This window comes from Brassica oleracea, chromosome C8 (assembly GCF_000695525.1).
Source record: "Brassica oleracea var. oleracea cultivar TO1000 chromosome C8, BOL, whole genome shotgun sequence".
NCBI classification, from domain to species: Eukaryota; Viridiplantae; Streptophyta; class Magnoliopsida; order Brassicales; family Brassicaceae; genus Brassica; species Brassica oleracea.
The window spans coordinates 17635043-17650166 of NC_027755.1; the positions used below are offsets into that span (position 1 = coordinate 17635043).

Sequence of the window (15124 nt, forward strand, 5' to 3'; positions counted from 1 at the left end):
ATTATCAAACAAGCATATTGGTGACACATGTGTGCATGTGCATGGTTTAATGAATGGCGAATCATCTTTCTTGAAAAATCGGAGGAGAGCGATTTTGAAATTTTTGAGAGAAGATGAAATGTTTTGGATGATGAAATGGAGTGAAAATGAGTTGTATTTATAGATGAAAATTACTGTTCATGACCGTTGGAGAAAGGGGAAATTTTTTGAAAAAAATTCTTTGTGACCGTTGGGGTTAAATCGAGTGCACCAAAAATTAGTCTGAAAATATCGTATTAAACGGTCAATCAAATCTATAAAATTTCATAAAAGTAAAAATTATGACAATGAAATATTTATGTTATATGACAATAAATCATGCGACGGCTCAGCCGATCAATGCATAATATCAAATAAATTATATGGCGGCTCGGCCGACCAATTAATAATAAACAGAATATAAGGCGGCTCAGCCGACCAATAAATAAATTAAATTACTAGTAAATAATATAGGCGGTATTCCGGCCATTATAACATGATATAAATAATAGTAGAGGCGGTATACCGACCATTATAACAGGGTATAAATGATACAAATAAATTTTACCGAATCGCAGAGTGATCGTGCTGATAACGTGTTATGAAATAACTTATAATTTATAGTATCGAGAAATTTAAATAAGAGTAGAATTTAATACCCGTATGAAGCAAATAACACTACTATAAGTGAGAGGGTTTATTATAAGTAAGAAGAAGAAGATGTAATGGTGTTTTGATTATAAACTCTTGTTCTTGTTTATGGTGTACAAAAGAGTGAGATGAGTGATGGTATTTATAGTGAACAACAATACATAAAATAACAAAGATAGTGCTTAATTTGGTAAATGAGTGGGTGATCATAGTGTTTGATGAGTAGATGATCATAGTGCTTGAGTTGGTAAAGGAGTGGATGATCATAGTGCTTGAGTTTGGTAAAGAAGTGGATGATCATTTCAATGCTTAATTTATAACAATTGTTTATATGTTCAATAATTGCTGATGCGATTAGGGATGGTGCATGGTCTACATGCACACCAACTTTCGACATTGTAGACAAATACGTTTAAATTAAATTAAACAACATATATAATAAACCGGTAAGGTTAAATCATTTTGTTTCTTGGTACAAAATGGAAGGAACCTCTGGCGGCTTTACCTAATCAAACCTTTGAAATCAAGTTAAAAATTACAAAACTTTTACGAAGCCTCAACAAAAGACTTAGTTGAACCAAAAAGAGATCTACAGTTAATATTTTTTATAGCTATATTCCGATCCAAGGTCTGAGGAAACATACATGTATGGTCTATATATTGGGCTGGGCATATTATTCACTAAATTTTATTTGATTCACTATATTTTTTAATTCAATAAAAATATTTATATACGTAAATTATTGGAGCAAAATAAATATAAAAAATCAGTGTTTGTCAAAAATGAATCAAATCATTAAAAAAAAAATTTAAGTGTCGAATATCCTGCCAGCTCTGATTGAATGTAAAATTTTGGAATTATTGTTTTAGATTTTTTTTTAAAATCACATATTGTTAGAAATCCAAAAAGGTGTTGGAACTCGTTTTTGACAAAGTGGTGTTGGAACTCGTTGCAGACCATTTTTCCGATGGGTTTTTCGACGGAGACGTCTGTCGGAAGAACCGAAATTTGGGCCAGATGTAATCGTCACTGTGAACCTTATGAGTTAGTGTGTTTGATTGTCAAAATCGGAGTTGTGTTGAGTGAGAAATAAAAGTCCAAAATGAATGACATGCAAAATTTAAATTTGGCTAAATAGAAAAATTTAGCAAATGAGTCATTTTTGGATGTATGAGTTTAAATTTAAATATATACATAAACAATATTTTATGTTTATTTGAGCATGAAAAATGTAAACCCATACAAAGTATTTATTGGTTTGAATTGATTTGGTCAAAACCAATTATTACTTGTGAAATGTGAGTCATGGAGAATCAATAACATTATTGTACTTAATAGCATTAGCAATATATACGTTGTCATTCATGCATGGCTAGTGGCTACGCAACGTTAACTTTTTGAAATTAAATAGGAATGTGAAAGCTCATTCGAAATAACACATTGGAAAGAAAATTATTGCTCGACAATTCCTCACATTATTTGTTTCCTATTTTCCTTTTTGACATTTCTCATTTGGATCTCAGAGTACACATAAAACTAGTTTCGACAGGATTCTGATAGAGTGACGTAAATCAGAATTTTTTTTGCAGTTGTATCTTTAGACTCATTACATTATCGAACCGTCATACTACGGGACGTATTTTGAGTTAAGGAAAGAGATAATATCTCGCTTCTCAAGTTGTATCATCCTTTTTTTTAATTTTTGGTATAATCTTATCAAATTTATTCTTTACAATATTCTTTTTTTTTTACAAATTTATTCTTTACAATATTAAGTTATCCGTAGTTTATATAATACAGTTCTATCAGTCTTAACTTATAATATCTGTCTATTGTTTTGCACTAACCAAACTGATTATCGTAAAAGTTTTTTTTTGTTAAGAACATGTGTTGATCGATATTTTTATAAGGGTGTTAGAATCGGATCCGTGTCTCCTTCATCTAGAAATTTGATATTGCGTAAAGTTGATACTCTTACGGTTTTTATTTTTTGCAGGATCTATTGGATTATTTTTATATATTTCTGCAATTTACGCTTCAGTATTGATATTTCTAAAAGGGATTTCAATCAGATTTGGTTAAAAGTCTTTAAAAATATATAAATCGTTATCTTCAACCTCGTCGCTTTTCTTTTGTTTAACGTCAAGCGTCAAAAAGTTTATTGCTGTCTTTTATTTGTCGAAGGTTGACTTGTGTAGTGGTTCAATTATTTGGTTTACCCGGTTTACGTTCCTGGTTTGATTTAATTTCCAACCAGCATTCAATCGTTTCTTTGATATTGATATTATCATATTCCTTATTGTCACTAGTGTTAAAATAAGTAATATTATTTTATAAGTTGACCATTTAATATCTTGTTGTCATTGCGTTTGATTTGACGTTTAATTGATTTATTATTACGTTAAATTTGGTCGTACCTGCGTAAAGTTAAGGTTTCAGAATTTATTTTTCTGAATTTTTATTGAATTAAACGCTGGATATTTTTCAGATTGTTTAAATTATTTGTGATTGTTATTGAAATAAACTAATTTGTATCTTAGTCTCTGTGAGCAGATTTGAAAATCAAGGATGAGTTACATCACAAATATATTGATCATTAATAGATCAAGTGGTGTGATCGGTAATGGATTGAATGAGTCGACGCCTCAAATTCATTTTGAGAGTGGTCTGCTATTTATGATTTCATTTGCTATGAAAACTGAGATGTCTGCTGAAAATAATCAGAGCATTCAGATTGAAAATGACATGTGTGCTATGGTCACAGAAGTCAATACAACTAAGGCTAATTCAAAAGATTGGTGGTATACCACTCACATATGCATTGATAAGGACATGTTTAGTACCTATCAAAAATGCAATGATGAAGAGATGTTGTTAATGAGTAACACCGGCTCGTCCATTATTGAAAGTTATGGCGAAGTGAAACTTGCGCTAAATTTTGGACAAGAGTTAATTCTCAAAAATGTGAAACATGTCCCAGATATGCGAAAGAATCTTATTTCCGGTTCTCTATTAAGCAAAGCTGGATTTGTAGGAACTTTCGAGTCTGATAAATGTGTGATAAAGAAAAATGATAATTTCTTGGGCAAGGGATATGTTCAGGATGGACTTGTAAAAATGTGTATTAAGACAATATTATCCACAAATGAACCAAGTGCTTATTTGGTTAAACCGTTCAAAGTTTGGCATGAAAGATTAGGGCATGTAAATTATAAATATGTTCAAAGATTGATTAATTTAAACCTAATTCTGAAATGCAAATTGAGCAAAGAGAAATGTGAAGTATGCGTACAAGAAAAACTCACAAAAACTCTATTCCCTCATGTTGAGAGAACAACTGAACCTCTGGGTTTAATTCATACAGATTTGTGTGATTTAAAATTTGTTCAAACTAAAAATGGGAAAAAATATTTTGTGACTTTCATAGATGATTGTACAAATTATTGTTATATCTATTTGCTAAGAAGCAAAGATGAAGGCTTAGAAAAATTCAAGGAGTATAAACTCGATGTTGAAAACCAACTCGATAGAACTATATAGATAGTTCGAAGTGATAGAGGAGGCGAGTATGATGGACCATTTGATGTGTTCTGTAAAGAGCATGAAATTATTCATTAAACCACCACTCCCTATTCACTTGAATCTAACGGAGTTGCTGAGCGTAAAAAACCAAACTCTTAAAGAGATGATGAATGCGATGTTGCAGGAATCTGGGTTAGCCCAGAACATGGGGGGGGGGGGGTGGAAGCTTTGCGTACCACAAATTATATCCTCAACAAAAATACCAAACAAAGTCACTGGAAAAACACCGTATGAACTTTGGAAAGGTGTTGTACCTTCATACAAATACTTGAAAGTGTGGGGGTGCCTAGCAAAAGTAGCAATACCACCTCCCAAGAAGGTTTCAGTCGAACCTAAAACCATGGATTGTATTTTCATCGGATATGCCCATAATAGTGGTGCTTATCGATTTTTGGTTGATAAATCAGATGTACCAGATATTCATGTTAATACAATTATGGAATCAAGAAATGCATCTTTCTTTGAACACGTGTTTCTGTGTAAGAATATAGACAATCCTAAAAAACTCGTGAAGTAAGAGATGCAAACATCTTTACAAATGAGGCAAGTACTTCTGGCACATCTTTTGATGATGCAGAAATATTTGCAGATGAACCTAGACGCAGCAAAAGAGCTCGTAAGAAAAAAATCTTATGGTGAAGATTTTTTTATGGTCTTTCTTCTTGAGAATGAACCAAGAAGTTTCGCTGCAGCTATGTCTTCACCAGACGCTGATTTATGGATGGAAGCTTTCAATAGTGAAATCGACTCCGTTATGCAAAATCATACATATTATTTGACCGATTTGCCACAAGAGTTTAAGGCCCTAGGGTGTAGATGGATTTGCAAAAGAAAGTTGAATATTGATGGCTCAACTGATAAGTACAAGTGTAGACTTGTGGTGCAAGGTTTCTGGCAAAAAAAAAGCTTGGATTTCTTTGACACCTATTCTCCGGTAACAAGAATAACTTCAATCAGAATGCTGATAGCAATTGCAGCATTGAGAAACCTTGAAATTCAGCAGATGGATGTCAAAACTACCTTTCTAAATGGTGATTTAGAAGAGGAGATTTATATGCAACAACCTGAAGGGTTAGTTGTCCCTGGACAAGAACACAAAGTCTGTTGACTAGTGAAGTCATTGTATGGACTTAAACAAGCTCCAAAACAATGTCATGAAAAATTTGACAATGTTATGATGTCAAATGGTTTCAGCATTAATGAATGTGACAAGTGCATATACTTCAAAAGTACACCACATGGATACATTTTGCTTGGCTTATATGTAGATGACATGCTCATTATTGGCAGCAATAAAGACATGGTCAATCAAACAAAGAACATGCTAAGTAGCAAGTTCGAAATGAAAGATATGAGACTAACTGATGTTATCCTAGGGATTAAGATCTTTCGCGATTCCGAAGGAATCATCTTGTCTCAAACTCATTATGCTGAAAAGATACTTGAGAGGTTTAAATCCTGCTCAAAAGGAAAGGCAAAAACTCCTGTAGACCCTAGTTTTCACTTGACGAAAAATTCGGGTGAAGCAGTGTTACAGTCAGAGTATGCTCATATCATTGGAAGCTTGATGTACTTGACAAATTGTACTAGACCTGATTTAGCACATGCAGTCAATGTATTGAGTCGATACACGAGTAATCCATGGCATAACCACTGAAATACCATAACAAGAGTATTAGACTATGTACGTCATACTAAAACTTATGGGCTGAACTATGGTAAAGAACCATCAGTTTTGAAAGGATACAGTGATGCCAACGGGATTTCTGACTCCAAAAACTCTAAATCCACGAGTGGATATGTCTTTACACTTGGTGGTGCTGCAGTTTCTTGGAAGTCTTCCAAACAAACTCTCTTGGCCAGATCGACCATGGAATCTGAGTTCATATATTTAGATAAAGCTGCAGAAGAAGCAGAGTGGCTTCAAATTTTTTTGGAAGATATTCCTATGTGGGATAAACCAGTGTCGGCATTACATATAAATTGTGATAGCCAAGCAGCAATAGGCCGGGCACTGAGCAGTTTGCATAATGGTAAATCTCGTCATATAAGAAGACGTCATAAAACCATTAGACACTTGATCTCAAGTGGTGTAATTACGATTGATTACATCAGAACAAATGAAAACCTTGTGGATCCATTTACTAAAGGTTTGTCACGAGATCAAGTTGAAAAATCATCAAGAGGAATGGGTTTAAAGCCTATGAACTAAGATGAGGTTTGGCGGTAACTCTACCTAACTAACTGGAGATCCAAAGAAATAGGTTCAAGGAGACAACTAAGTCAAACTAAATCTGCCCAAAGTACTGTCAGACTTCGGTCTATACCCAGTTCCCAAATGATTAAACAGTGCTACATGTAAGGAATAGAGTATAAGCCTTAGATTTTAATGATTTGTATCCATTGTTTTGAGATATGAATGGAGTAGTACATGATACTCATCTAAACAAAACTAATAAATCACCTTGTGAGTGTGAAATGGGGCCGTTTCTAGGAAAATGAAGGAAATACTATATTCTCCAAGTTCACTCATGATTACCAAGAATGTTCACGGCCAAAATTAACACAATAGAGAAATTAGTTTTGTGAGAGAATGAAGTTGTGTTATAGCTATTGTCTCGGTTTACACCAAAGTCCGAGGAGTTCAAGACATCATGGCCACCTCCTGTTCGAGTAAATCCGATAGCTATTAACAATGACTGGTTCAAGACTGAAAAATTGCTACCAACTCATCATGCAGTGGATTTTTCGCTCGTACTCTCAAAAGTTATTTTTTTTCTTCTTTTTTCATGTGTATATAATCATTTCTATTCATGTGGGGGATTGTTGGAACTCGTTTTTGACAAAGTGGTGTGGAGCATTTTTTCGATGGGTTTTTCGACGGAGACGTCTGTCGGAAGAACCGGAATTTAGGCACGATGTAATCGTCACTGTGAACACTATGAGTTAGTGTGTTTGATTGTCAAAATCGGAGTTGTGTTGAGTGAGAAATGGAAATCCAAAATGAATGATATGCAAAGTTTATAAAACTTTAAATTTGGTTAAATAGAAAAATTTAGCAAATAGGTATTTTTGGAGGTATGGGTTTAAATTTAAATATATACATAAACAATATTTTATGTTTATTTGAGCATGAAAAATGTAAACCACAGGATTATCTATTTTAGAGACTACCAAAGGAGGAGGATCTAAATTATTTTCCATGGATATTGTGGTATATCTGGAAGCCTAGGAATGATAAGATTTATTCAAATAAGGATGGCAATCCACAGGAAATATTACGGTTGGCCGAGGTGGAAAGTAAGATATGGATGGAGGCACAGTTAACCGTGAATGGCCCTAGGGAGAATTCCTATAATGAGAGCTTACAACAATCTGCGGATTTAGACCTGGATGTTTCTATAGTTTGTTATATTGACGGAGCTTGGAAAAAGGAAGACATATTTACGGGACAAGGTTGGTTTTGCAGAAAGAGTGGATCGACTGATGTCATGATGGGGGCAATGAATCTTCGTAGAAGTTTGTCACCCTTGCATGCTGAGTTTGAAGCACTAATCTGGGCAATGGAATGCATGAACACCCTCCAATTTTCTGATGTAGTGTTTGCAACGGATTGTTCTCAGCTGGTGAAGATGGTGTCGACACCTGATGAATGGCCTGCTTTCTCTACACATATAGAAGAATTCAATCGCAGTAAGACTTTCTTCCCTCACTTCTGGATCAGACAGAGCAAAAAATACCTTGGCGGACAAGCTTGCACGCGGTGCGAGGAGTTCTCCTTCAGCTTTGCTTTATGTCGATTCAATCCCACCGGTTTGGCTTGCTAGACCGGTTGGAGTTTCTAGTTAGTTTTTTAGTTGATGTTGTTAAAAAAAAAAAAAAAAAAAAGTAAACCCATACAAAGTATTTATTGGTTTGAATTGATTTGGTCATAACCAATTATTACTTGTGAAACGTGAGTCATGGAGAATCAATAACATTATTGCACTTAATAGCATTAGCAATATATACGTTGTCATTCATGCACGGCTATTTAACTATAAAATATTTAACGACCTTCTAGTTAGGTCTCGCGATGTCAAATATGAATATTTTTCATCAAAAAAAATAATATGAATATTGAACGTCATTCTTGTTAAACCTCATTCTTGTCCAGTTTTTTTTTTTCTTTAGTGATGATGAATTAAAAGTCTTCGTTTCTCGAAAAATAAAGTCTGTATTTTGTGCACTTGAAAATTCTTTGACGATGTCACTTTATCGACTATTCTACGATCTTGACCCATTTTGTATCTTTCTAAAAGGTTTCTTCTACTTTTCTTATTTGTGCTTTATAAAATTTATATCAATACCAACCGGCAAACATTGATAAAGAAATAGCCAACTTCCACTACCTTGTTTGATATATGCATAGATAAATTGGAACGTAATTAAACGCTTAGGGAAAAAAATACTAACACATCGCAGTCAGTAACATATTATGTTGATTACTCTTTGATGTTCTGAATTTGATTTTACATAAAGTGCTGCAAACCACTGAGGATACAATGAAAATATAGAATTATTATACATTACCAGTGTGAACACGTTCCTGAATTTGATTTTATTTAGATAAATGATATTTATTATTGTTAAATATGAAAAAGAAAGTTCAAAAAAAAAGAAATGTGAAGAGTTGTATGTTTTTGACTAAAGACACACAAAAACAGACAACTCTACACATTTGTAAATTAAACTAAAACTAATTTCTAGAATATCAAACCTTTTTATGTGGCCACTTAGAAATGGAGATTGATTTTATAGTTGGAAGAAGAACCATTGCGTACTAGTCAACTCTTGCAAGCCCCCAACAAGGTCTCTGCTATTTCAACTCTCTCAACAACTCTTCGCGTATGTTGTCTCTTTTCAAAAAGTTATGATCTAATTAACTTGCAATTTATATATTATATATACCACAATTAACCAAACTTATTCGCCTATGACGACACTACAGACACTCATAGAGGTTTGGAGGTATGTATGCGTATATTTTGAAAGATGCCATTATTATTTGCTTAGTAAAAGGTCTGAAACAAAGACATAACAGTGTATACCAACACACAGGGATGGAGGGATGAGAGGACTGTTCACGGGATGGGTCCAAGAGTGGCACGTGCAGGACCAGCGGTTGGGATAGTGGTTTCCTTCTACGAAGTGGTCAAGTACGCTCTTCATCGCCAATAAGCCTCATCATGACCCAACAGAGAAACTAATCACCAACACATGAATGTGGATACGGCTTTAGGTTATAGCTTCTTTATCTCAACAAAATAAGTTAAGTAGGCTCAATCCTCCACCAAACCCTTGTTTACTCTAAGGTTGAGCCAAAAAAAAATTGTTCAGAGAAAAGTCTTTAGATGTAATTGAAGTTTCAGAAAAAAGAGCAATAAAAAACAGAGCACTTAATAAAAGTAAACATGAAGGCATAACAAGAAGAAGGCTAGATTTGGAAGATGGAAGGAAGATGTGTAAAAGTAAACATGAAGGCATAACAAGAAGAAGGCTAGATTTGGAAGATGGAAGGAAGATGTGTGTGTTCTTTCTCACGATCCAATATCTCTCTATCTCCACTGCTTTTCTTCCCGGTACTCTTCCTGCTATTATTTCCCACCTAGTATTAAAAGAAAAAAAAAACTTCTTATCCATCATACATGTAAAAATAACCACATGTAGGATTAATAAATATATGCTCTATCCATTTCCGCTTATATGTTGTTTAAGTTTTTCACATAGATTAAAAATAGTTAAATGTTTTATTATATTTTTATTTGATTATTAAAATTGAATAAATATTATTATTCTATTAATTTATTTGGAAATAAAAGAAATAAATTAACAACAAATTGTATATTTCAGAATGATTGTTATAAAAAGAATATATTTTAGAACGAAATTTAATTTAAACATAAAGAGTAGATATTAATCCAATAGTATTTATTATGTTTATTAATTTGATTACAGTAAAAGAAAAAATAATAATTTTATAAAATTACATTATATAGAAATTATACCACTGAGCATAACTCAGATAGTAGATAGAGATGAATAACATTTCACAAACAATAGAAAATATACGGTCAAAACATGATATCAGGTAGAATGGGTTTACCCAGACAGGGACAAACCACCATTAATGTTTCGACCTACGATTGATGTATTGAAGGTGTTCTGTTGGAAATTAAATACGGTGGCCACCAAATATAAAAAAATTTCTATGGCAATTGGTGACGAGGTGTATAGCAGTCAAGAAGAATCTGCTAGTGCGGGGGATACATGGAGATATACGTTGTGCACGGTGTGGAGTCGATGATGAATCGATAAACCATGTGTTTTTTGAATGTCATCCAACACTTCAGGTTTGGACTCTCTCAAAGATACCATCAAATTCAGCTATTTTTCCAATAAGCTCTCTCTCTTCACAAATATGGATTATCTCTTATGGAGAGTTTTTCCGCAGATGGATGATCATCAGTTTGCATGAATACTATGATATATTTGGAAATGAAGAAATAATAATTTTTTAGTAATCTGGACATTGATCCTAGGGACACGCTTAACTTAGCAGAAACACAATCAACATTTTGAGCTGAGGCACAAATATTGAACGAACAGAGGAATGTACGACACATAGAAGTTACGACTCTACCGTCAATTCCATGAAGATGGTGTTTCACAGTTGGTTCCTGGAAAGAGAATGATATTTTCTCCGGACAGAGATGACTTAGTACTGTAGAAGGATTTGATGGGCTGTTAGGGGTGAGGAATGTTCGGGCTAGCCTTTCTCCTCTTCATGCGGAGATGGAAGCACTACTATGGGAAATGGAATGCATGAGAAACTTACGTCAATTTCAGGTTACATTTGCAACATATTGTTCTCAATTGGTGAAGATGGTTTCGGAATCAGAAGAATGACCAGCTTTTGCAAATTATTTGGAAGATATTAAGTCCCTGAAAGAAAGTTTCCTACAATAAGGGATTATCTATGTATCAAGGGCGCAAAATACAAATGCGGATAGACTAGCACGCAGTGTTAGGAAACAATTGTCTTTCGTCGTTCACATGAATCAAGATCTCATGGTTTGGTTCATAGAGTCAGTATGAGTCTGTATAAGTTGATAAGAAAAAAAAAAGACATTTTTAATTTAAAACGAAAGGAGTAAAATTTCATGTCTCATTGATGGTGTACACATTTTACTATATCCTTATTGAACCTTATTATATCAACTATATATATATATATATAATCTATAAGAGAAATACCTTACGATAATTTAAAAAAAAAAATTACTACAAATATAGCACGCAAAAGTTCAAAAAAATTAAAATAAATTTCATTAAAAAGTAAAAAAAAACGCTTCTATCCATAGGGTGAACTAATATACACTTAAAGTCTATATATGAAGGGTGGGACTCGAGGGGAGTACAGTTAAGGGTTTAAAAATATTAATTAATATTTAAATTAAAATAATAACTTAAAAATAAATTTCAGAAAGAATTTTTGAATTTCAAATAGAAATTTCGAAAAATAAAAAAATAAAAAAATAAATAAAAGTTTCGAATTGAAAAAGGATTTTCCAAAAAATAATATATATATATATATATATATATATAGAGTAATATAAGGATTTTTTAACTCTTTGATGAAATTTCTTTTAATCATTTTCCTCTTTATATGTTCTTTTTGTCAAAAACCCTCTTTTTAAGGTCTATTGGGAGATTTGCCCTATCTATAATGTTCATTCATTTACATATTCCAAAATTTAGGGTAATTCACTAATTTGGAATTATAAGGAGTCTAATTGGTAGTTCGGATATGTAACTAACAGGTGACAATCAAAAACTCAAAGAATATGTGGAATGATAGGAATGATTATTTCTGGAATTTAATAGAATGTAATCAACATTCCACTTATGATCCAAAACGTTTTTGATTTGGAATGATTTTTCAAATGATAGTTAATTTTTTTTTCTGGAATAAACATTCCATATTTTAATTGTAATTGGTAAAAAAATTTTGGAATGCACATGAATTAAGCATTCATGAAGTTTTAATTCCAAAAAATGCATTCATGGAATTAAGCATTAGGAATTGTAGCCTAAGAGCATCTCTAAAAAGGAACTCTATTTTGAAGTTTCCAAAACTCTATATTTGAAGTTTAAATGTGTTCTTCTACAAACGCAAAACTTCAAACTTAACTTCAAAACTATTTGTATTTTATAATATGGTCCTTATATTTTTCATAACTAATTTGAATTTATAAAACTTTTGTAAATAATTAGAACATATATAAACATATTACAACAATATTAATTAATAAAATATTATATTAAAATATAAAATTTTAAACAAAATAACTTAATTAATATTAAACTTCAAGCAAAATACCATATTATTCCATAAAATGATTTTTCGTAATGCATATATGATCTACTAGTGCATTTCGAAGTAAAAATAGCTCTCTTCATTTTTAATTTGTAGATTAGAGATAAAAATTGTTGAAATCGGGATATATTAATACTTGTAAATACATTAGATCATAACAAGAAAGTAAAAGAGAAACATAAAATATTACTAACAGACTAACTTTTATCGATGATATTAATACTCGTGAATGTATTCAATATGAACAAGAAAGAATTGAGTGAAAAGACATCATCAACAACAACAACCATCTTAAATTACACAAAAAAAAATTGGACAATATTTGGAAATTTTGAAGGTTCCGGATCAAACTTATCTGACTATTAGTGTTGTTGTAATATTTAAATATGTGTAATAGTTATGTCTATGTAATTTTTTAAAAGTGTTTTTATTAAGTTTTTTTTTTGTATATTTTTGTTATCTAAATCTAGTTTTAGATATTTTAAATCTTCTTTTAAAGTTTTATTTAATTTTATGTGTAAACTTAAATTTTGTAAACAAAACTTAAAATATTTATGAGATATAATTTTTATAAAGATTATAATAATAAACAAGAAAATATTTATGAATTATAAATGTGATGTGTAATTGGAAGGACCAAAATACAAATAAAAATATGAAACTTCAAATTTGAATTTTTGAGAAGTGAAACTTCAAATATAGAGTTTCACTCCTTAAAACTTCAAATTTGAAGTTTTTTTTTGGAGAACAAAAAATTTCATATTTAAAGTTATAGAATGTCTTTTGGAGATGCTCTAAGAGATGGAAAGTAAGGGCGTATGTCACATTTTTTGTGGTAAAGTCCCTGCAAATGATCTTGGAAGAGAAAGAAAAGAAGATAGAATATACCTATCGCCGACGAGTCTGTACATTCTTAAGATTAGATCTTCCTCTTGTTCGCTCATATTGATGAACTTCCATTCCACACTACACACTTCTGCATTCATCAAACACACTTCTTCACTTTTATTATTCTCTTATACTACGTAAACGTAATAATCCCATTTGCATTTTTGTGACTATCTACTTGAGTCTGAACGTTTCTTCTCTGGTCGTAAATACATATTTTCTATTTTATAAAACGTCTAATTTTGGCACTTTTCAAACAAATTAAAAAAAAATTATTAGAAAAAATTATCTTTATGAAAGGAGGAAGTATATGTGAATAATTAAGGCTGCACAATCTGGTAAATGGTAAGGGATAAATACAACTAGGGTTAACTATATTTTTCAAATACACTCCAACTAAACACGATTAATATCTCAAAGTCGGGTACAATTATAGATCATGCATATATATAAGCTAATTAAAGGAAACACAAATGGAATATATATCTATACTAGTGGTATGTCCGCGCTACGCGCGGATTATTTGACATTTTTGTTATTTAAATTTGTAAATTTTTTTGCTGATTTGTTGTATAATTTAGAATGGAGATTCTTATTGTTTTTTGCTATTGCTATTGGTATTGATGGGTACGTATTCAAATAGTGGGATGCGACTGACTAATGCAAGTTGAATTGTTTTTTGATGTATGACATTAGGAAGTTTATATGTTAGAGATAACATATGAATTGTTATCGTAGAAGAGTGATAATTTACTTTAATTGCGAGACACATAAATTTACATAATAGTTGTTGCGTTTTAAATTACAATATTGATATAGATATTGAATAAACATGTTTCAAATGAAATACTAATTTATTGATTTACTTGTACAAATAGCAGTGGCTAATGTTTTTCGGGTGGCCGAAAATTGTAGCATTTGTAGCAGTGGATAGTTTAAAGACTTAAAGTGTTGATTTGTTATATATTGACTTAATGAATTTTTCTTTATTAATTTGATGAACTTCTCTTTGTTGTAAACCAATGTGTTTAAGACCATTTTTATACTATATATTTTATACTACTTTTAATTATATAAGATAACTTTAAGGAATATTTGTTGTATTAATTTGGTGATTATGTTAATCTAGCGATTACAAACAGTATGATAAAAACTAAAATTTCCAGTCAATACACTGAACCAAACTAAATATAACTCTTCAATCATATTTTCTTCACACATGTAATATAAATTATACATCTCTCAGTTACATTCTTTTTAAAAAACTTATTTACAAATATCATCTTTATAAAGGGAAAAAGTTTTTGACAATGTGGTTTTTACTCTACTGATATAGCTCAATTGTCTTCTTCCTTTTTTTTTTAATAAAAGGCTTAGCTCAATTGTCTTTCAATCGCAAATTGTCTGTATTCATCAAATTGAATGGTGATGGAATTAAAACTTTGTTTCTAAAGTTGATCTCATTGTTTTTAACGTATGCCTAGAGTTATTTTGAACAATAGAATAGAAAAACATGTTACTTTATTTTGTTAAAGGATACAGTTACTATATTATAGTTTGTGTAA

At 31.5% G+C, this 15124-nt stretch overlaps 1 protein-coding gene across 1 annotated transcript in view; it reads left to right on the forward strand.

The window, feature by feature from the left end:
- The window catches only part of LOC106307394 (mitochondrial carrier protein MTM1-like), a 19519-nt gene extending 9932 nt beyond the window's left edge, over window positions 1-9587 (forward strand). The window contains exon 11 of the mRNA XM_013744335.1: window positions 9534-9587. The gene's annotated coding sequence lies outside the window, so the exon portion shown is untranslated. The remainder of the gene's footprint in view (window positions 1-9533) is intronic.
- Window positions 9588-15124: the final 5537 nt, after the last annotated feature.